A 24,265-nucleotide genomic window follows, 5' to 3' on the forward strand; every position below is an offset into this window, starting at 1 on the left:
GCTGGATGCCTTGGCAGTGACGATGGGTGAGTCAGGTGAAGAGATAAGCTCCGGCTGCCAGTTACCACAACTCGTGCACTCTGATGTCCACTGGCCTTTGATTACCATTTGATCTCCAGGAATGCCTTTCTCATTGACCTTTTGCATCTACCTCCCATAAGTCCCTACTTATGGGCCCTCAAACAGGAAAAGGTCAGAGAGCCATGGTCAACAGATCAGCACCCAGTGCAGCCGGGTGTCTGCCAAAAACTGCAAACTAGAAGCGGGCAGATCGATCCAAATATCGATAGTGTCCATCCCTAAACTGGTATTGGTATTGGAACGATACTAGCACGATAGCAGGATAGGCTTAACACTTTGTTTTTATACTGTACTTCGAATATGTAGCCCAGTGACTTGTGTTATGTGTGTGTGTGTGTATTTTTTAAGAAATATTATACCTCAGTATGAAAAATGTCTTCATTTATAGCCTGTAGCACCCAATATGATTTAGAGACAGACACATTTACATACCAGGCCTGTTATATTGTTATATTAAGCAATTATTGTGGAAAGTAAAAATCAGTAATCAATTGGCCATTAAAATGGGTTCAACTTTGGCTAACTGATGATCATTCATCTCATAAAACATAACACAGTTCCCTACATAAGCTCCCTTTAAAGCAGGGGTGGGCAACTCCAGGCATCGAGGGCCGGTGTCCTGCAGGTTTTAGATGTGTCCTTGATCCAACACAGCTGATTTAAATGTCTTGTAGTTTTCCAGAGGCCTGGTAATGAACTAATCATTTGATTCAGGTGTTTTGACCCTGGGTGAGATCTAAAACCTGTAGGACACCGGCCCTCGAGGCCTGGAGTTGCCCACCCCTGCTTTAAAGGTTAAAAGTATCCTTAGGGATATCGTTACATTGGCCCTGTATTTACTTGGTATCGGATCCTAAAACTGCAGAATGGCACAGCACCCTTGAGCAGGGGAAGTTAATTCATTTATGGTTTCAGCTCATAACAAATCATTGTTAAGATCTTTTGTGTGATGTCATCTCAGTCGCTCTTTCAAGTAGACTGTTGTGGTACAGGATGGAGGTGTGCGGTGATGGTGTAGGTCCACGGATGAAAATAAAGTGGATAAACGGCTCAGTTTGACTCCAGAACTCTCACTCTCACTGCGCGAGCTTGTCTAGCTAATTAGAATTAACAGTATTAACCAGGAACCGCTCCTCTCAACCAATGGCGTCCTTCTACAGCTTATGATTATTCATGAGGCGGGGCTCAGCGCGCCAGCCCACTGGTGGAGGCTGACGGGAGGGCGGTGCCCACCGGACCTACCGCGCGGGGTGGTGCGGAACCGCGGAGTGTGTCTTGCGTAGGGCGAGATGTTGTTTTTTTGTGGCGATCAGCTGAACGTGGCATCGCTGTCCGGTCTGACACAACAGTGGGAAGCACAACCAGCCCCTCCGGTCCTCCCTGCACAGAAACCCGGGCGCACAGCAGCTGATCCCGGCGCATCACAATCCAGGAAATGCGGACTTCTGGCCCCTTCGCAACGGGATAAATGGCTGCAGCGCCAGCACTGTAGCAAGCTGGTAAATATGAACCGTGTCGGCTGTTTGTTACTTACTTTCATTTGGCTTGTGGCGCTCGTCAGAAAGAAAGAGAGAGGGGAGGGGTAAACGGTGTGAAGTTGACAGCTGATCCCGGCCGTATTTTATTTTATTTTATTTTTGGTGTTTATTTATTTTAAAAAGCGTGAGTGTGATATGAAGTTGAGCGATGCGTTTTGGTGATAAATGATTAAAGATGTGTTGCGTGTAGCGGACCCGAGCAGCAGAGCGAGGTTTTTCTTTTTTTTCTTTTCTTTGGGGGGGGGGGGGCACCAAAGTACTGTACGCTGAAGTAGCGGCAGGGGCGCTGCACATATACAGCTGACAGCATATGCTTCATCATGCACCTTCATTCACCCCGGCTGTCCTCAATAGCTAACCGGCTGAGGAGAGCAGGAGTGGTGGTGGTGGTGGTGGTGGTGGTGGTGGGGTGGGGGGGCTAGCACACGCACGCTACGCATAAACACGCGATTCACGATCAAGCCTGTGAAGTTATTTGTAATGGGCTACACCTACACTTGCCAGATTTTTGGACGATGACATCATGCTTTTGTACTCTGTTGATCTGCTTTTATATGATAGATGGGCTCAGTTAACAAAACAGGTTTTTTTGGTGGTCTTTTCATCTACTTGAAGTTGTGTCATTGAGTTTTAGTGTAACTCTATCTATCTGTGTAAAATCAGAAGTTGGCATAAGGCAAAGTCATGGTTTTGCACCTCTGATGTTACTTTTACAGGAAGTGAGATATGGATAGCACTTGAAATCTGTTGTTCTGTGTAGATGAAGACCACAGCCAGCTGATGCTGTCACGTTTTTGTTTGTTTTGTTGTGTTTTACATAGGAGATGAGGTTCAGTACCTCATCAGTGCAAGCATTTGAAAAGCAAACAAACACAGCAGCCTCTATGCTGCGGCGTCCTTGGCGACGTCTGCCAGCTGTACTCTTTTAAGTCCCAGCACAAAGATACAGTAAGATGTCAGACCATAGTGGTAAAGGTGGGGTGGGGTGAAAATGGAGAGAGGCCAATATGCAATTATTTCTTAGTGAATCAGCAGAAAGTGGCGGCCTTACGGTGCTCCACTCTGGCCTGAATCAAGACCAGTTTGTGGTGTTGCTGGCTGAAGGAAGGCGCTAGCTCAGCAGGCACCTGAGGAGAGCGCCGCTCCATTTCCTTGCAGAATTCCAAGACTGTTCGCGTCGTGGAGGATTTGGTCATTGGACAAAATACCTGCTGTCAGAGATTACTGTCATTAATAGTTTTGACATGGACGGGGATAAAAGGCGAGATTCAAGGCTTTGATGTTTTCACAACAATCAAAAGTCAGAAGGCAGCTTGTTATGGATAATTACTACGTCTTAAAGTTGGAAACGAAGGTCTTGCAGAACCTGTTTTATATATATATATATATGTATATATGTGTGTGTGTGTGTGTGTGTGTGTGTGTGTGTGTGTGTGTGTGTGTGTATACACAAGTCAACGGATTAGCAATGCCAGTTCACTATATAAAAAATATTCAGTGTCGTAGCTGAAGAGTTGAGCAATAAGTTTGATCAGGCACAATAAGAGCAAATATAAGTGTCAGGAGTAACAGTGATTACTAAAGAACTTCGACTCTGCTCTGTGTCTTGGTATCTCTCCCACTGGCACAAGTACCACTTGAGAAAACAGGCCAGTTCTGGTCAATTAATAACAGCTTATACCCCATATCCCTACTTTCACATGCACCCACAGTCACCTGGCATACCCTCTCCAGCTCTCGCACTCTCACTCAACCTTGCAGGTGGCAACGTGTTAATTTACTGCATGAAATGCCATTGGCAGCGAGGGGTCTTGTCGAGTTCCTCCTCAGACCTTCAGATGCATCCCCTGCAGACAGCAAGGTCTGATAAGCACTGTAGCACCGGAGCAGGAAGGTCAGGGAGCATGTGTGGTTTTTTCAAAGCGAGTTTGGCAGTTTAGACTGGACCTTTAACGCGAAATGTTTCATGGATGGTGTCATACCTTTCTACAAAAATTCAAACCGAGTGTTGGCTCTGGTGCTGCTGGTGTGTGCGAGTGGGTTTAAGTCTTGTTTTCTTCGAGAGAATGTTAAAGAGGGGTTTTATTGGGATCTTCATGGGAAAAAAAGAACACATGTTGAAGATGTGTGGTAAGAGGGCACATCTTTCATCTCTCTGTGGCTGGTCACTAATCCTGTTCCTCCGAGGCACTGGAGAAGAATAGATGCACTGTAGCGCTCAGAGGCAGTAAACAGTAAACCAGGAACAAGTCTTGGATACACAAATTGCACGAATGCACACCGAGTAAAATGGAGGCCAGGAGTGCCAATCTGGCAACTTCACAAATGCCCCAGTAGCCCAATAATCCTTTTGCAGGCATTCAGTAACACTGTAATGCATTCTGAATATTAAAAAGCATTTTCTTCACTTATCTAGCCTTGTGGCCTTCTGTGTAGTGCATGACTCTGCTTTGGTGTCATTTAGGTCAGTGTGTGTGTGTGTGTGTTTGTTTGCTGGGGTTACAGTTGTTTATCAGTGTCTGGCCTCCACTCAGCCTCCTACCCGGGCCTGTGTATTGGCTGGCCCCTTCAAATGGAGATAGAGTTTCTTTGTGTTTGCCAGGCAGGGACCAGAGTCTGTGCCGTATGTGTGTTAGTGCAGCCACCTGGCCCGCTCCCACGTGTGCTCGTCCAGGTTATGCAATGATAATCTTGGACGGTGATGTCCGTGCAGGCAGTGAAGGTTCTTGCAGGAAGAGAAAGCGCAACAAAGTGGTTACTCGCTCGAACACTCCCTCCGTAAGCGTTAATCATTACCCACTCGAGCACCATTGGTAGCCAAGTGGAATGTCGAGGGGTTTGCTGCACGTAATGACAATCCTTCTTCGAAAATAGGCGACAAGTTGATTACATCCTAACTCCCAACTTTCTCGAGACCCAATAAATTGCCATTCTGTCCAGATTTGTATTTTCTGTTGTCTTCTTTAGGATATGCAACAATCTGTGTGTTTTCTCCTTATATCAACACGGAGGGCATTTTTGTGCACAGGGTTCGCTGTCTGCAGCGGCCGGCATTTTGCAATACTTATTGTTGTAGTATGATTGTAAGCCTCTGTGCTCCACACCACAGGTATGTCTGAAAGGGGGCTCCGCCAGGATATCACTGCTGAGCTTTGTGTAATACTGGGGGTGAGGCTGATCACTGCTTGAAAAAACACAAAAGCAAAAGTGATAACACGCACGATAAAGTTTCAGCTTTAGAGTTAGCAGTTATGTGAAAGAATTAAATCGCACTTTTTGGAGGTCAGGCATATAATCCTCCAGTTTGGTTTTTTTTTTCCATCTGTTGCCTTGAAAGAAAGAGAACGCACCCGGTGTGCGTATTGATCGATGGTGCAGGCAAGTTCTTATATTTCACTACCAGATATCTCCACCACTTTCCAAATCTCTCGCTTTCACTCGCCGACTCCCAAGACACCACTCTGACCACACCCCTCAGCGTGCAATGCATCTGCACAGATTGCAATCTCCAGATGATGCCTGTTCACCGCTCTAATCTATGTTCATTAACTGACACCTGCAAAGATAACTACTGTTTACCTCTGCTTTAACTCCTCTGAAATCCTATTGCTGCGTCCTCAGATGCAGGCTCTCAATCTGTCTCATCTTATATCAGTCCCATGAGAGTGTGTAAACTATGCAGGCGATGCAGACACAGTGCTGAACACTTATATATATATTTATATATTTATATGTGTGTGTGCATGTCCTCATACTAGCTTTCCCTCCTCTCTTTAGAGCTGATTTCTCTCCTCTCCTCTAATGGAGTCCTTTGTCTCAGTGAGTAAGGCACTCCTGCAGGAGCAGTAAGTGAGGATTGGAGGGGATTTCTGCTCCGCAGGAGGGTAAGAGGGCTTTGGGAGGGGAGAATCCTTCCAACCCTGCCGTGGATCTGCCGAGCAAATCAAGACAGCAGGCGATGCTCCAGCACAATCCTCCCCAGCCATGTCACTGTCACTGAAGTGGGGAGGGAGGGAGAGTGCGCCGTTCTTTCTTACTTGCTGTGCCTTACATGATGTGAGCTGTGTTGGCTTACGGGGAACTCCGGGGCATGCCCTTATTTATTTATTTCTTTACATATATTTGCCATGCCCTGCAGTGTGATCCAATATATCGGTCGAACCGGTGAATACGATGCTGTATTAAAAATATAATTAAACCGAAAAATGCGTTTGCACATGTGGGCTGTGGGCTGCACACGTGCATGTATTTGCTGTTTCTCACAGTCTTTCTAGGCAAGCTATGCCCTCACGTTGTCAGGTAAGGTCATGTAAAGAACACCTCACTTTAGATGCTGTTAATTATGCAAGAGTGTGGTCAACTGGTATCAGCTGGGAAGGCCATTCTCTCTTTATACATTAAAGGTCATGAAACTCCCCACATTTTGGTCTGTGTTTGTTCTGTGTTAGCACCAAATAGCTCGTGTTTTTTGTGGTTTTGTGATGCTGCAGATGCTTTGTTGACATCCTGTTTGAGGTTAAAACTACCTTTATAAGTCTTCAGATTTTGCAGTTGTCAGTACACTGGCATTAAAAGGAGGCGTATTGACACACGATGTGTTTACATACACTCTGCACACTTAGATATATTCTGTACTTGTTTGCCTGTACGATGTTTTTGCTGATGTCTCCATATTGCAGCCCCTAAGCGAGGGTGTCTTTTTCACCTAATTGAAGGTCAATATTTGCATGAGCATTCCTACAGACAACTTTCCTAGCTTGGCCTAGACAGAAGACAGAGCGACTGCTGTACTTCAATAAAATCAAAGTGCCTGTCATATTCCAGTCTAGCACTGTCAGATGTATCTCTTCACGCTACATTGGTGCCGTTCCAAAGCAAAAGGTCTTTCCTTGCTTGCAATAATTGCAGGAGATAGGAGGGGGGGGAATCTTCCTGGTTTGATTTTGTCGAACAGGTTTGATTTATTTAGGCAAGGTCTAAAATTTGCAAAGATTATAGGTTATTTTGTTAAATATGTTCAGGAACTGATTCAGAGGAACTTTTTTTTTCACCTGGATAATTCAGCAAACTTGTGGCAGTCTCCCTAATCTGATGTCGTTTTTTTGTCAGGCTTTAAATGAAATAAATCCAGAAAAATGTAAAAACAAAACTCTTGTTTTTGTAGCACAGCTTTGAGTCACTGTTTTTAATAGTCAATCTAAGTCGAGTTAAGCTTTTAAAATAGCTCCATCTGATCAACAAACCCGTGTTTTTCACAGGCAAACAGAAAAATTATCACCCTCGCTGTCATTGTAAAATTCCACCAGTCCACAGACCTGTGTTTTCCTGTTTATTGAGGAATTAGTGTTATTATAGGTGTGCTTCACTTTCTGGCTTGGCCTCTAAATGAAGAGGGAGCTAAACAGTGGGCTTTCTGACACTCTGATTGTCTAACTGCTTGCATTTTGTTGCCTCATTTTAGAAGCAGACGGGTGCAGTTTGGCCCCTCAAAACCTTGGGCTGTGACAGAAATCTGTTTGTCTCCTTAGCCTGAAATAATGTTTTAGTTTCTTGTTTGTTTGTTTTTTTTTTTTTTAAGTTTAAATTTTAAATTTCAGGTCTCAAAACCACGTTTGCTTTTTTTAGTTGTCTGTGTGAAAAGCCTCATAAATCCTTACTGAGACGAGTTTATCCGTCAGCCTCAGAATTAACCAGAAGGCCTGGAAGTATGTGAAGGATGTCCACAACATGCTGTGGCCTTAGTGAAGTAATCTCATGACACATTTGTGACACAATCTGAGTGGATCAGCAGGCAAAGCACGAGCCCCATTATTAGGGGAGGTGTGGAAAGAAGGAAGAAAACTGTGTCTTTTATATTTTGGCTCTTTCTTTGTTACACAATTGTAAATATATTTCTTTCTGCACTTATCATAATGACCACGAGGTATTTGTCACACACACAATCACACACACACACACCCAACTGTCTGTACCATGCTTCCTCTAGAAACTTCCTCACCCTGGGAGAGGATACTCCCTTCCCTCTCTCCGCCTCCTGCCAGTGCAAAACCCCAGAGCTGCTGACACAGACTCACCCAGCGTAATTGGGAAAATAAACAGATGATAAAAAATGGAAAAAAAAAGCATGTGGATGTTTATCCACAACTGGATGCTAAAAGTCTTGGCTTTCCCGGGAGCTAAGATGAATGAGATGTGGGTAAAGTTGGGAGGAGACCCCTCCCAAAACACAGGGCAAACTGTGGAGGCTAAAAATCCTGCAAAATAAATCTATCCATCCATTTCTCATTCATCCCTTTTAAAGGATTTGCAGTACTATTCAGCTAGCGGCACGCAGCGGTGAAATTAAATTAACTGGGTGTTATAAGTCAAGTCATAATTAAGGATTTGCCACCATAACAAAAGCAGACGACTGCGGGAGACATGAGAGCGTTTATTTTTGGAGGGAAAAGACAGAGATTGCAGTAGGAAGCTCTTCCTAAGTCTGAGATGTTACAGTGGTTTTTATTATGTAATCCTGCTGTCCTCAACAACCTCAAACAGTCAGCAGTCCCAATGTTTGCACCCAGGTAGTCCCCCACCTCCTCCCTGTTTTTTCTCCCAGCTTTGCTCTGTCAGCACAGTGCTAGGGAGCAGCCCCAGCTTAGTCACTGCAAACGCTGTTTTTTTTTTCTTCTCATCAACATTCTGCAACTCTAATATGCTTAATGGTAGTGCCCTTTTCCTCTGAGGACCCCCACCTCCTCCTCCCCGTGCCTTCTATGTCAGCTTAATGACAGGTTTCCCAGCCAGGAAAGAGGCCAGAGTTAAAGGAAAAGTTGGGTCATTAAAGCAGTCTTACACTGTCACAGGGGTCCTCTGGCTCAGTTGGATTCATGCCATATTTCAGTCTGACACCAGCTTCCACAGAGAGCGCTTGAGATGCATGGCTGGAAGCATGCGTTGAAGTTAAAGACAGAGGGTCCAGAGTCCTTTTCTCTTTGTTTCGCCAGGCCCAGTCTCTGTTTCGCACTCTCTCAACAGCCTCCAGGTTTTAGTGGATGCTCACAGCAAATCTGAGAAGCTGATATTCACGAGCTGGAGTGGCAGGGGCTGGATTCCCACTCGCAGCCCCCTAAGTAGAGTGTCCATTACTGTGGGAGTGCCTAAATAACACAGAAGAAGGAGATCAGGAGAAACCCTAGTGAGGGTTTGGGAGAGGACGGGGGCTGGAGGGTGTAGAATGGAGAACTGCATTCTCCACTGAGATTGTAAACCCGGACTGAAATTGCTCTGCAGGATTCGATGGTTAAGTGCATGGTCTTATGAGTGCGAGCTGTGCGTGTTGCAAGGATAGAAACTCCCTTTCACTGGTTACAGTTGTAACTATTGTTCACGGTGAGCATGGCAAAACACGTGTCATAGGTTAACTGCTGTTTTCATCAAGAAGTTGAAAACGTTTTTTTCTTCTCCTCAACTTTTTCTTCTTTCTTTCTTCCTTTTTTTTTTTTTTTGCTCATGAAGCACTAAACCCAGGAGCTGCGGTTTGTTTTGTTGAGGGTACCGGTGTTTTACCCCATCAATCTATGTAATGCACAGTTTATTGCTTTTCTGTGTAACTACAGTGTTATCAGATTATCCCCAGTGCAGTTTTTCATGGTGAATAGTGTGCTGCATTGTATTCTGCCTCTCATTTGCCAAGGCCTGCTGACTGTGTGTCATCGAAACGCGCCCAAATAGCGACGTTATCATTTTAAAGCCAAAGGTTGTAAAATGCAGCAGGTTCTTCTATGGGTGGGAGTGCAGTAACACTCTACTGTAACTGCTTAACACCCTGTTACTGAAACCGTCCAATTCAGTAATCTTTTTCAAATTTTTTAGAAAGTTAAGATTCATGCCGAAGCTGACAACACATGCCAAACCACAGTTGCTGTACTCACAGGCTGGGCAGGTCTGCAAACATGTCTGATTTTCATTTTTTTAATCTATCAGTTTATGTTTATGGTATCAGTACAGGAAGTGTTCTCACTGACTTTCAATCAGTCGTCACTCGTCCACTTGTCTTTCGCTCCATCTTCTCAATCAGAGCCTCCTTGATTTCGCCGTTTTTGCAGAGAAACTGTTTTACTTCGACGGTATGCACAGTCGATGTTTTTTTTTTTGAGTCAGACTGCTACAGTAATGAAAGTTATCCTATCTGAGAGTCGGCAGATTCGATTTTCTGTCTTTAGATTAGATTTTCACTCTCAGTTTAGCTGCTCACTGGAGGGCACATCTTGCCATTTGTTTGAATTTTGTGGGTTCAGACTTATGACTTGCTCATCAGCTTTTTACATGGTCTCTAAACAAGTTTCCGTACTTTTAGAAAACTCTGTCTATCTGTTACAGGAGTACACGGCCCATTTTCATCTTTTACTCTTTTCACGATGACATTAGACACTCGGGTCCAGTTCAACCAAAATAAACCTTATTTTAGTTGAACTGATTTGTTTTAAAAAAATGCATTTAATTTAACTCTGGTGCTGTTCTCAATTTATGTGCTTTCTTTTAGTTGAAACTAGACTGGATCTGTAGAAGCTGACCATAAAAATCAATGAATCAAACATGCTCTTCATCAGGGTTTCCCTTATCTTTCAGCTTTCTAGAAAATGAACAGACTTTAGTGACTTATTGATTGTTTAGCTTGTAGTGTGAATGCAAACACTTGCACTTGTCTGCGTTACAGACTGAAAAGAAGACAGAAAATCAAGGCTGTATCTTTTAATCTTTGTTCCATGTTCTCCTACCTCACAATATTGACACTCTGGCAAACACCGCCTTCCTGCATTATACGTAAATACTTTATTCAGCTAGAAGAGTAACCTTCACACCATGCAGTAAACCTTCAAGGCTGCATGATGACTAAAAAAAAAGTTGATCTAAATCTAATAACAAAAATAGCTCCTCCTCAAATCAAGGGCACAGATTTGTTTTGTAAATTTAGAGTTTGTTGAGTTTTCTAAGAGGTTTATCTAAAAGTGCTCTCTGGGTCCAGCAGTGTGAATTGGAATGGGGAAAATTAAATCAGACAATCTGTCCAGCGTGCATGAAAAGGCATCTCCTCCTGTCCAACTATGATATAAAAGCTTAGCATGTAAGCTTGTTACATGGAAGCCATCCAGTTAGAGGTTTTCTTTTCCTTAGAAGAGCAGTTCAGCAGTTTGGAAACACACTTATGAGCCTTCAGTGGATATTTAAAGTCGGAGTCGTTTGTTATGGTAAAATGCTTTAGTATAATACAGACACACAATCAGTCACAGTTCTGTCCAGTAATAAAACCTGCCTGATTTTTAAACAGGTTAAACAAATCACTGTTTTAAGGAGATACCTCATGAGCTTCGTGAGAGGTGCTGAAACTGAAACAGCCCATCTGACCTTTGTACCCTTTTAAGCTGATTGGCTTTAAGCTGTAGCCTCATGTTCAATGGTTAGATATGAGCGTGGTGTCATGTTCCCTGAAACCGCTTTAACCACATGTTTAGTCTGGAAGACACCTGTCAGCTTATCACGCTGAGCTTCACCTCTCAGTTAGCCTGCCATCCAATTATTGTTGAGCGTGCAGGATTTCCCCATCATCCAGTGATGATTTTAACCACCTTATTTGCTTCATTTCTCACTGCTGTCTCTACAGTTTATGCTGCACAGAGCTTTGCGCTTTCACCTGGTCTGTGAAACTCCAAGGGGATCTCTGATGGGTTGCTATTTATAGGACTTTGTCCCTAAACACTTTGATTTAATCTGCAGGGTTGGAAAAGCCTCTGTGTTCATGCCACTAAGTATCTATGTACTTATTTAAAAGGTGCACGGTACGCAAAGCAAATGGTGCCAGGCAGCTCGTTTCTGCCAAATTCTCCAGTGGAACCGGAGTACCACATTTAAACAGGGAGATGTAAGAGTCTGAGTTTTGTGACTTGCATTGTCAAGGTGTTGTTTTCAGGTGTTGTTGTGACTGTGTTAAACTGCAGTAAGGATAGCATTTAATTAATTGGTGATAGAATTGATACTTTTGCTTCGTCATGCACTCTATCATGCTCGATTCTCACAGAAAACATTCTGAGCGGTAACATAATGATCCGCTGTGTGTATACTCAGACAGAGAAGCCTGTGAAGCCCGGCTTAGGGCAAGTTCAGAGACCGTGCTTCAACCTGGATTGGATGACAAATCAGCCGTACATAACCAGAGAAGAACTAGCAGGAAATCAATGTGTCTGTCCACCTATCCTACATCAATACAGTGTCTCATTTGCTCACCATATGCCTGTTGTTCTTGCTGTCTTTCTCTCCTTCTTGTTCTTTCCCTTTTTTCCCCCCTCTCATCCTCTCTCTATTTTCTCGCTCTCTCTGCAGTGTGGTTCTTTGAAAGCACACTGCAGACAGCATCTCTATTTTAAGGACACCTTTGTTTCTCTGCTTTGTATTCAAATGATCAGGCTCGCAGGCAGAAGGATGCAACTCTGGAGATGGGAGGGATGGAGGGAGAAGAGGTGGCGAGTTGGCTTTTGGAGTCAGGTTTCCCTTAGAGTAGATCTTTACGGGCCGATAACAAATGGAGGAATGCACAGTTAATACCCCTAAAGCGGGTCACATGACCTTTGGGCTCAATTACCTCTAGTTTGGGTGGTCAGGAGAGAGAATAATGCTCATCTACAGCGAGTGTGTCACATACCGTAAACGCACAATATGACACTTCACACTCAGAAGCAGCGTGTCTTTGTAGTGATACGGCAGCGTTACCATGTGTGGCCATCCCAAACGGCCAAACTAGACTGTACATCCCAGCGAGAGTGAGTGTAGCCAGTGACACATTTCTGTCTGTCTGGGGCATTTGGTTTGCAGTAGTTTTTGCCATGGTTCATCTAAAGCGTAAACAAAGGCATCACACATAAATTCTGGATCTCTCACACACTTGTTAATAGCAAATTACCTCCGTAAAGTAGCACTCGGGTTTTGGTATTGGAATGAGAGACAAGTGCAAGTGTTTGCTCATTGCTGGCACTTTGTTTCTAAGCAGCGTGCAAGTGTTGACACACTCATCTTGACATCTTAATTCTTCCTACCACGTGTTTACAGTACAGTAAAGCTATGTTTCTTTAGCTCTCTAGGGTTTTCAGTTGGAAAGACGAGATGAACGAAGGGAAAGCAGCACGATGATTATTCACGTTTGTTCTCATTAAACCTTCAGTATATCCATATTCCATCTGTCTTGTGTTATCAGACTGGATATGATTTCATCAAGCAAAAACGACAAGCTTTCCAGTTGAAAACTTACAGTATAGTGAGATAAAAACATATCAGGGCAGGTAGATGCTTTATTTGATGCTCTGGTTTGGTTTAAATACAATCTGAATATATTTCTTTACTTTCACTGCAATGGTGGTCAAATATTTCTGTATTTATTCATTGTGACAATTGTTTTTCACCTTGCTAGTGTGGAAGGAGTGCGACAGATTGGCAACCTGTCCCAAGGTCCTGCCCTATGATAACTTTACCCTCCCTCGGACCTTAAATTGGATACGCTGAAGCTGGATGGACTGATGGATGTTTGTGGGCATCGTTCAGTTTCCAGGTTTTGGAAAGGTGGTTTGTGGCATTTGATCTCAGATGTTGAGGATGGGGTGCAATGCTGACAGCGTTAATGCTCACGGAGCTGGGAAAATTAAAAATCTCATCACTGTCATTCATAATTACTTAAGGGAAAAGTAAAAACTTATAACACTTTTCTGCATCTGTACATTCAGCAGATTCAGCATTTCATGACTCCACACAGAAAACGTGCAGTTTGACTTTTTGTCTCGATTTCCGTGCGTGATTGACTGTTTCATTCAGACCGGGGGCATTGGTCTCAAGACACAGAGGCTGAATATTGTAAATGCATTTGACAGCCTTTTAAAGTTGGTCTCAGATGGCAAATAGATCATTGAGGACAGGTTGTAGGCACTTTCCGAAAACATGAAATGACCACATGCAAGAGCCTTCTCTCTCTCTCCATCCCTGCCTTTCTCCTACGCATTTGCACATTCTGTTCTTCTCTGTCTTGTTATTCTGCGTCTCGCACTCTTTCCTTCTCTCTCCATAACACACACCTCCACTTTCAGAGAAATAAACACACAAACAGACGGGTTATGGCACACGGCATTTGTATATAAGCGCATCGGGTCTGGAGGCTGACGAGGCGTTGATGCGTCAGGAGAGGCTCTGTTGACAGGCCACTAATGCAGCGTGGCACCAAGCAGAATGGTCAGCAGGGCCTCGCAGTGGAGGAGGGAGAGTAAACTGTAAACCGACACTTAGACTGAATGGAGTTGTTTGTCACTGTGGGTAGCAATTACTTGGCTTGGGCTAGCTTTGAGTAAACTCCCTGATCAGAAGAATGCCCTTCTGCCAACCCAGCAAGAGGAAGGTGGGGACCGAGGTTTGCTGTGTTGATACTTTCTGTAGGCCGACTGTCATGTTTGAACACACTCAGGGTGAGCGTCCACCTGTTGACTCTTCCCCCGTGTCTGTGTTTGCGTAGGCCTCAGTAAAAGCACGAGCAGCTCCAGCATGGCGGCGTGAATTAACAAAATAACCCCTTACTTAGATGTGCAGATAAAGCTTGACGCCGGATCACGCACCAAGCAGCCAGCGCTAAGTTGTACCTGTTGCAGCTTCACACAGGATGCAGTACAGCAGCTGCAAAAAGAGGAACTAGCACAGGCTTTTCCATCGCTGGGGAGCAATCCACTTGGGTGACTTCATCGAGAAAAATAGATCAATTCAGCAAAAACAAAAGTAACCGCACCAAGGGATCGCTGTCACAAGATAACAAATCGCTAGATGTGGGAATCTATAAACGCAGTCAGGGTACTCTTTGACTATAGCATATTTCCCCCCTCATTGTTGGGTAATTTGAGAACTTTCTAACCTTTTTATACAGGTAACCTGCCAAGAGATTAAGGTGGATGCTTTTCACGTGCTCGTCACATGGCTTTAGTACCAAGAGCTGCATCTTTGTCCCCTTTCCTTTCAATTAACTGGACACCTTCATCTCATCGCAGGTTTGCCTCGAGCCAACACTTTTCAGTTCGCACCACGACTAAGAGAGCAAATATAAAGCAGCCAAGTGTGAACGGCAGGTACAGTGGGCTGCGTGGGAGACTGTGCACTGTGATCTTGACATCTACGCATCACTGAAACTTGTGAGCGCAGGGAGGACAGCTTTTGAAAATGTCAGTTCCTCTTTCTATATTTATCTGCTCAAGCTAACCCCTCCCTCCCTCCCTGCGTCCCTCCACAATGCTTTGTCACTCTTTTATGTCATTTGCATGCTGCAAGTTATGCATTCAGATGTGTGGCACTGAGCTGTCCGAAGACAGGTTTTGTTTTTTTTCCGTTTGTTTCACTTCTGTTACAGTAACTCCCCATTCAGCTACAATGCGTTTGCTCACTGTGAAGTTGTTACATGTCAGAAGACCCTTTTTGCCTTTGAAGTGTGAGTCAAAATGATCTCAGAAGACTTTTACTAATACTGTGCAGATATATAATAACCGGGTTTAGCCATTACACTAGAAATTGCAAATGATATATTGCCTCTATATATGGTAACACTTACCAATGAGGGGCTTTGCTCAGCACCAAGCTATTTTCCATAATCACTACCCTCTGCAGCCATGCGGACGCGATTTCCTGGTAGCTGTCCTCACAATATAAAGCTTACTTTGTCAGATATATAGACACAGGCACTTAATGATGCTACAGCAGCGTGGTAAAGAAAAAGATAATGAGTATGCTGTGCGTGGCTAAAGTTGAGAACTAACATATCGAAAGAATTTACCTTCTTTTGTTTCTCAGAAAAGTTAGAGGAATAGCCATCAAGAAAGGGATTTAGTATTATATTATTTAATATTTAGATTATTTATTAAAAAAATAAATTGCAGAGGTGCTAAGTGGGGAAAAAATGGCTATGAATGCTCTGCAGGGTCAGATATCACATCTGCTCAGGGTATGTATCGATCGGCATTAACAAAAGACTTGCATGTTCAACTCCATTAGCTGGCCACTTGGTTCCCTTTCTGTAACTGCTCATTATAAGATCAATGGGGGTTTGGGGTTTTTTGATACTTTGGATTTGTAAATTTGGCTTTGCTACACTATATGGACAAAAGTACAGCTATTAATCTTTGAAGTCAGGTGTTTTCAGTCCCATTGCCACTGAGTGTCTTTACAAACATTTGTGAAAGGATAGGTCAATCTAAAGAGCTCATTGGATTCAATTCTGTTCATTGGTGGCATAAAACTGATCATTTTCTTCAAGTTTTCTGTAGATGTTGAAATGATTACAGCGTCGTCTGCATACCTCAGGTTATTATTGAGGCACCACTGACCACAATTCCTGGCTTCATTCAATCTTGCACATGATGTACTCACTGTACAGAGAAAATAGGCCAGGTGACAGCACACACCCTTGCCGTACACCTCTTCTGATGTTGACAAATTCTCCAATTTCATTGTTGCTTCTGATTGGCGGACTTTGTTCCTAGTAAAACTTCTCCATAATTCTGAGGTCTTTTCCATCATCGTTCAAAGCTAATAATAGCTTGATCAAATGTTTATGGCTGATGGTGTCAAAGGCCTTCACATAATCAAAACATAAGTGTAGATCTTTTTGGACTTTAGTTGCTATTTCTGCAAGAGTTCTCAATATTTATGTAGCGTTTGTTGTTCTTTTGCCATAGTTGCGACAAGTCAGCTTGTGAAATTTGTGGTATATTTTTAATTAGAATCATTTAGGAATTGCAGCAACTCGGCTACAAAGTGACCGATCCTGCAAAATTACAGAGCGGCGTTCACTGAGTGCGTAAACGTTACAAATGCTTTGCCATCTCCGTAACTGCTGACTTCCAGAGCTCTGAGTGCAGGGAGCTTCATGGCGTGACTTTCCATGCTCCTATAGCATGTAGGTAGAGCAGCACTTCTGTCAATACAGTTTATTTTCTTAATCCTGTTGAATGCCAATAAGCAGGTACCCTCGGGAAAAACATCTCCAAAATACTTATGCTGACAGTTTGTTTTAGATTTATGGATATTTTTCATCGATCAGATATTTATTGATTTAAACCACACATTTATTTTGCTGCTTCAGGCTACATTAGCAGCCACTGGTGGAAGGCACACAAATCTCCAACTGAACTGTTAGTGTAGATGCAAACTGTTTGATTGGCCCATCTTCTGAAAAATAGTACTGTGGTCCAAATGTGCTAAAATGTAGCAATTTCACGTTTTCAGAAAGTGCCTACAACCTGTCCTCGACATCCGAATAATATCGCATCAGCATCTTAGTTTGAGATGGATGGATGGACATTTAGAAATGGATGTTGGACAGTGCATTTTAAACTTTGGGTATCACATTAACTGCTGGAGCCTTTGCATGTGGAGTTTCTCCAGGTACAGTTTCCTTTGCTTCCCTCCAACTTAATGGCATGCAGGTTACTTTCGCTGCATGCAGCCCTGAATGTCAGAGCAGTGAACAGGCCAGGCAGCAGATTATCATCACAAAGCATGTATAACATTATTTAACACAGGTTAATTGAAGATTCTAAATCGGCCATATGCGTGGATGTAAGCCTGAATGACTGTGTTGCTCTATAATGAGCCAGTGTTCGTTGCCCAGGAGGTACCCAACCCCTGGCCCATCATCAGCTGGGAAAGGCTTTAACTCCCCTGCCACCTTAGTGGGATAAGCAGTTCAGAGAATGGATGCATGTTTACACTAAGCCAAGGGATTGTCCAGCAATCCTTTTTCCTTTTAAAATGACTCCATTTGACCTCAGCTGAGCAGTGCTCACTGTTTATTGGAGTCCTACAGTCAGGAGTATAACCTGACGTGTGGCCTGTCAGAGATATTGCTGTGATTAAACTTGTCATACAAAGTTTATATTCTGAAGTGGAGGCTGAGCATGAAACAGTGACACAGTCAGAGTGTATTTTTTTGACTAATGACCAGATTTAGTGGTTCAGTTCTCAAAAGACACTCTTCTTCTTTGTTTTGTTTTTTGTCTTCCAAATATAAACATATCAACACCGAGCCACTGCAGCTTTTGTAGACTAGATACGCTCCCTCTTTAAATGGCTCTTATTTCTATCATAATACCACAGCTTTATGGACAGAGGGGGTCAGTTTACTGGAAGACCACACGTCTGAAATAATCTGCCCATGGAACAGAGAGAACCCTCTCTACATACTACCGTATTTGCCCACTTTACTGCCTATGTCTGCAGTTTATGAGGTGAAAGTCCAAAAATATGTCATCTGTATGGTTGTCTGTAAATGCGCAAACCACTCATTTGGTCTAAATTATAGTCTGCGGCCGCTTCAAAACGGCACAGTGTTTCTTATAAAGCACAATGTTTGCATTTTAGGTGTTGCTTGTCCCTGCATTATGTTATATATGAAGGTGTCTGCAGTACACATGAAGCTGCCTCGTGTGACCGTACCACAGGGGAACCTTTGTTTCCATTTACTGTAAATGAGCGCAGCTTTGCATACTGTAAGTCTCGCTTGCTTTGGGCCAGTGGGTAGTATACAGTTACCATTTATTATAGCATAATGAAAGCTTTATGTCCCACCTTCACAGTTGCTGCACTTCCCATTTTAATTCACTTTTCAAAATATGATCTCGCCTGTACTCCTTAAGCCATCCTAGCTTTCTTTCTTGCTCCAAATCCGACTGTTTATCTGCTGCTCGTTCCCTGGCCTCGCTAATCGTTAGGTCTGCGTAAAGCGACTTCCCTGTCAATCACTGCCATAGTGGCAGTTTTGTTCCCGGGCGTCAGCCTCCACCCACGCCATCCCCACCTTCCCGTCAGAAGTCTTCAGTCTTAGGAACAGAGGACAAAGGGATGACGGATGGGTGAAGGTCCCTCACAGGGAAGTACAGTATAGAAGGTGCGTGCTGTAAATGGTGACAATGAGCACATTCAGGGAGACACAATACAGTGCCTCGGCCAGCAGCCTGTGAGAGTAGCCCAGCATCAGGCCAGCACAGTCCCCCTACAGCAGTCAGCCGCACAGAGCCAGGGGTAATCACCAAGTCCTGAACAAAACTCCTATTGAATGCGACCAAATAAAACAAGAGAGGAAACACGAACCAGAGGAGGAAGAATGGGGAGACATGTGGACAATCCAGCCGTGGTGCATGTGGAAGAGGTGACGTAAGCAAAAAAAAAAAAAACGTGAAGGAGGGGAATAAAAAGATGGTGTGTGGCAGAGAAGGTTGAAAAGAAAAGCATAAAAAGAAATATGGAGAGCAATTAGAGCTGGAGACAGTCATCTTTTTCCTTTTGATTCCTCCTGTCACCAGGCTGTGAATCCCAACCAGGTCAGCACGTGTTGCTGGCCTGTATGGATCCATGTTCTCTCTGCCTGCCTTCTGATCAGCGGGCCAGCCATCCGCTCGTTCTGTGTGCCGGCTCGACGCCGTGCGAGTGTGTTTATTTTAGAGTGTGTGACTCACACTTCCTGTGCTCTGCCAGTGAGGCAAAGCTCTGTGGAACAGCAGGACCTCCGTTCATTCTAAATTCTCTCTTTCTCTTTCTGTTTCTCTCTCTCCCTCGTGTTGCACTGCTGATAGGCCTAGCCCGAGTTCTGCGTAATGCGGGGGCTTGCTTGAATGGATGCCACTCTGGAATTCATTTACAGATGCGGCACAGTGGCACTCTGGCTGGAACTGGAAGGTTTATGTAAACGAGACACGTCCATGTCAGCAAAAGATTTGTCACTTAGGAACGAAGGCTGCTGCTGTGGCGCAGTTGCCACTACAATAAGATAAGTTTGTAGATAAGGAGGCGATAATTGCAAGGAATCGCCTCCAGGGTTCTGTGTTGCAGGGGAAAACCCCGTGCAAGACCTGTTTGTAATCCTGTCTGTCGGCGGTGTGCCACAGCCGCGCAATGTGACGAGTTAAAGAAACAGCAGCCGACGATCCTGTCCTGATCGTGTAAGCCGGAGGGTTTTGGTTTCACTGTGACGGTTCTGTTGGCACTAAGAAATGTGACAATTAATGATGTTACTGCAATGAGGCGATTTTTTTTTTTCAGATGCTCTGTGAGTGTGAGTCGCCTTTAGTTTCTTCTCGCCACATCTTTTTCCTCCTCCCTTTGCATTTGTACAGTGGAAACATTCATTTAGTGTCTTTCTCGCTCCCTCTTTCTCCATCTCTCCTTTTTTTGCTTCACCCCAAGCCTCTCTCTCTCCCTCTCTCCCTCTCTCTCTCTCCGTCTCTCACTGCAATACACCCACTCAAACAGTCATATCCGCTCTCACTCTCTGGCTCTCCCAGCTTGTCTCACAGTGCCTGTGAAGCGTCTCTAAGGGGGAAGACCAGACTGCTCTGTCAGGTAATCTAAACTCTGTCTGTTTCTTTCCCTCTCACGCTCTCTCTCTTTCTCTATTTGCACCCCGCTCACCTTGTCTTTTTCTTCCAGCCTTCCTCTCTTATTTTGATCCATCTAATCCATTTAATCTTCCTCGTTTCACCTTCTCTTTCCCTCATCATTACTTTAGTGTACTTGTTAGCCACAGTAAACAGGCTAGTTAGTTATTAAGAGTCACATTGTTGGTTATTGTGTTTGAAATATTTTTTATTGCAAATTTAAAAGTTTAGTTTCTTATTTTTGAGCAATCAATAACCAGAAGAGTATTTTTTTTTTAGTTGAAGGATTCAAGTAGTTGTCAGTAAGTCTTTTTCTGTGGTTAAAGGACATTAATGAGAAACTGAGGAAATTACAGTATGCAGACATTACGATACAAGTTACAGATTTAGTTAATGTCAGAGTCTCCCTCACCATCCGAGTCTTTGAGGAAGTTTTGTGGAAAAGTGGATGTAAGTGTAGGTTGTCGCCAATTAAAGGTGAAGACTTCTGAGTCAAATTCTGGGTTATAATTAAAACTAAGTCGCTACAAAAGAAAGAGATGATTTAAATCCGAGAAGGTGTCAGCCATAAATAAAACAATGAAAACCTGGCAGCCTGCAATTAAGCCCAAGTTGTAGTCAGTTAATTGTTGTGGTTGATTTTTGTGACCAGAGCGGCAGATTTTGTGCTGCCAGAGATGTAATTCAAACACGGAGGTGTGCATTACCCAGCTGAGCTCTCCCTTGTTTGATTTAAAGACCGGTATTGACCTGCAGTTCGCTGGCTTGTGTTTAATCAAAATGAACACGGCTACAGTTTGTGAACTGCCAGTCTTGTTGAAGCCCTGCGAAATCCTTCTTTACACCCAGAGGTACGGCGATCCCAGCGCGTCCCGCAAAGAGCTCAGCGAGAGAGAGAGTGAGTGAGTGAGGACTCTGGTATGTGGTGTTTTGTCAGACAGCGTTCTCCTTAGCACGCGACTGACAGCACTGATATCCCTTGGCGAGTGTGATTTTCAGCATCCGTGGTTTTTTTCCCCCCTCCTGTCTATCAAATCAAACTATTCCTGCCTACGGTTCTGCGGTTCAGGTTATTGTAGCATTTGGGTCCAAGTTTGATGGACAGTTTCTGGCGATGATGGCAGGGGTATTAGGACTTTTCTCATTTTCCAGTTACCTTACAATTTTAGGAATGCAGTAAAACTTCTGCGAATGCTGAAAATGATCAATTATTAGTTCAAGCTGTCACTAAAAAGAGGTGGGTCAGGGGTGGGGGGGGGGTGGAGTTAGATGTCAAGGGTCATGCCAACTTGTCAGTGCGTGCACAGGCCAAGCAGTACCTCTCCTCACTTCCTGCTGCCAGTGTGCGTCTGTAGTCAGAGAGGATGCTGGGAGATAAATTTAGACCTCCAGCTCCCTCTCCATCTGCCATTGCTCAGAGTAGGCTGGTTTCCATGGGAACCTGCACCAGGCTGCTGCCAGTAAGAAAGAATGGGATGGGGTGAGATCTGTGTGTTTGTGTTTGTGTGTTTGAAGGGTATGACAGCAGATTTTTTTAGACAGCACGTAAAAAGGTTTATTAGTTATCAGAGTGCAAAGTATTCCTATACATTAATCTTATCCGTCATAACCAGCTACATGAATACGTCAGTCTTGATGAGGATATGACGAAGGAACACAAAACCCTCCTCGTGGGTCAAGTTTGAACTTTTGACTAAGCTCCTGTGGTGGTTATTGAGCTAAGTGACAGATGTACTGAAAGTCAGAATGAAAGTTAGTTGCGTTGTTGTACATGTTAATCGAAACCGGTGCAGGAAAAAAAAAAAGTAATTAAAGGCCAAACATATTATTTTGCAGATATTTACTGTTATTTGAAAGACAAGATATCTGAAATAATGTTTTTCTCTGGAATTTTAGCATTTACTTATATATAGATAAAAAAGGTAAAGCTGCAATGTATAACCACAGCTAAGTACATGCATTTTCTGGTGAGGGCTTTACAGTTTTAGAAGTATAACTGCTGGGCAGAGATGATGAGTGGAGACAGGGTGTGACGGTGTGTGACAGCACGTGGGTGTGTGTGTGAAAGAGATGGAGTGTGAGCTCTTCCGTGTGTCAGGGCTCCCTTGGGTACCTGCAGTAACGTCTGTTTCTGCTGACAAAGCCCCTTTTGCATGTACACACACGCGCACGCACACACTCTGCACTCGTTGCTCACTCATTCTGCCCTCTCGTCTTTTTGAGCTGGTTGGTTATCACATTTTTGGAGCAGATATAAAAAAAATAGTTCACGCCACAAATCTCTGAATGCACCATAAGGCTGCTACATGGCTCAGGACACATGAAATCTTTTTTTTTTTTTTTCGGGGGGTGGGGTTTGATCTGACATCACCGATAAAAAGAATATAACACTGTATGACAGCTGCGCTGGCGACTTCCTGCTTGCACCTCAGTCTAGAAATAGAGCAAAGAACGACCTTGCTTCACCCTCATCAGTATGATACAAGGTCTTAATGTGATCTTTTTTTGTTAAGTACACTAGTGTGTGTATTAGGATTATGAGGAAGGAAAACCCCTCATCGAACTACAGGAGGATCGGTTGACGGGGGTAGGTCACCTCGGGGCGCTGCGGCTGATTGGTCGGTCAGATCTGTCAGAGTGGATTTGGGGCTACTGAGTATTATAAGGTATTGCTGTGAGGAGGGTAGTGCTGTTCACTGTATGTACTCTGTAAATGGAAGAGTCTATGCGTCTGTGTGTGTGTGTGTTAGGGTTTAATGTCGCCTAGACTTTTGCATTCCTTTCCCTCGTCTTCCTGGGAAGGCCTTGACTGTGTGCTTCCCCATTCAAACCTGGCAGTCTAGACTGCCATGAATAATGTAAGCAGTGCTCTTCCCAACCTTAAAGCCTTCTAATTGCCCTGTTTAAGGGCTGCATCAACAGCTATGCTTGGGATCATTAAAATTACACCCTGATAGCCGACTACATGAAGAGAGACATTTATTACGGCAGGGTTAAGGAAAGCTATTTGTCTGCTTTTCTCATGCTCAGTGCACAGAATCGTCCTTCTACACACTTTCTTTTTAACTGTCTGTCTGGCTACATTTTTCCTTGTCCTTTTCTTTCTCTCTTTTCTTTAACCCACTGTATTTGTTTGTCATTTTTCTTTTCTTTTCTTAAGTGTGTCGGTATTTACCCTTCAGTCTGTCAACTCTTCATTTCCTCACAGTCTAACTCATCTTAATTTAGGCCTGGGGAGTAATGTGTCCCCATGCCTTAACACAGAAAAGCTATTGCTGAACCGTAGACAAAGTCCTCGCGTAAAACTGAGAATACGGAAGCCAGAAAAGTGAAGATGGAGAATTTTAATGCTGTTTTGGTTTGTTATGTCGTGTAATTGCTGAGTGTTGATGGTGAAAGTCTGCTGTAATCAAAGCACTAGTCTGCTTAGAGAAACACACACTGTACAGATAGATGATGGGCCCTTAGCAGATGTGTGGAAACGTGGAAATGGAGCTGAGAATCTGGCGAGCTTTTTTTCCAGGAGGAAGAGTGATTCACTTTCTTTTTATTCCACTTTAAACTGGCTCTAATGAAGGCTGACTGTGCTGTGTTTTTCTAGACATATGGAGAGAGTAAAAGCGTAGCTCGTTATAAAGAACTGTCATTGCTGCCTTGCCACCCCTTGCACCTTAAGCCGCAGTCTTCTGCAGGGTCTGTTTATTCAGCCACTGGATCACTGATTCAGTCTTTTCTCTCTTCCTCATTCCTCAGCTCTCTCCTTCCTAGTACTTTATATGCATGTATAATAGGAAATAGGTACATTTTCACCCCCTTTCAGTCGGTATCTGTGCGGCGCATTAGGTGCATGCTGTCTGCACTGTTGCAGAGGTCTGCAGCTGTGAAGTGAACACACGTGGCGTTCTCCTTCAATGAGCACTGAAGCGCAGATTCCGACACAGGGAGTTGTAAGTACTATCAGCGTCTTAGATGGTGAATGATACTCTGGACGTGACTGTGCTGGGACTGTAAGCAGTTGGGCACGGCTGCTCAGCAATAATGTTATGATTGACCCAATCCATTCCCACAGTGTGTTTTGATTGGCTTTGGTACAAGAATCCCGTGTCTTGAGTTGAGATGGAGTGCAGGCTTGGCAGTAAGTGGGGAAATATTGCAGTACATACATCTTGATAAAATATGAAATTTCATCATAGGCTCATCTCTGACTCTCTGATGAGCTAT

The 24,265-nt window shown here is 43.8% G+C and overlaps 1 protein-coding gene across 2 annotated transcripts in view; it reads left to right on the forward strand.

Annotated features, from left to right (window-relative positions):
• Positions 1–1,331: 1,331 nt before the first annotated feature.
• The window catches only part of LOC134638032 (transcription factor HIVEP3), a 37,294-nt gene continuing 14,360 nt past the window's right edge, over positions 1,332–24,265 (forward strand). The window contains exon 1 of one of the 2 annotated variants that reach the window (XM_063488659.1): positions 1,332–1,580. The gene's annotated coding sequence lies outside the window, so the exon portion shown is untranslated. Of the gene's footprint in view, positions 1,581–19,886; positions 20,010–24,265 lie in introns of those variants that run through there. The other variant, XM_063488660.1, reaches the window with a different exon arrangement.

The sequence above is a fragment of the Pelmatolapia mariae genome, linkage group LG10_11, assembly GCF_036321145.2.
Source record: "Pelmatolapia mariae isolate MD_Pm_ZW linkage group LG10_11, Pm_UMD_F_2, whole genome shotgun sequence".
NCBI lineage: Eukaryota > Metazoa > Chordata > Actinopteri > Cichliformes > Cichlidae > Pelmatolapia > Pelmatolapia mariae.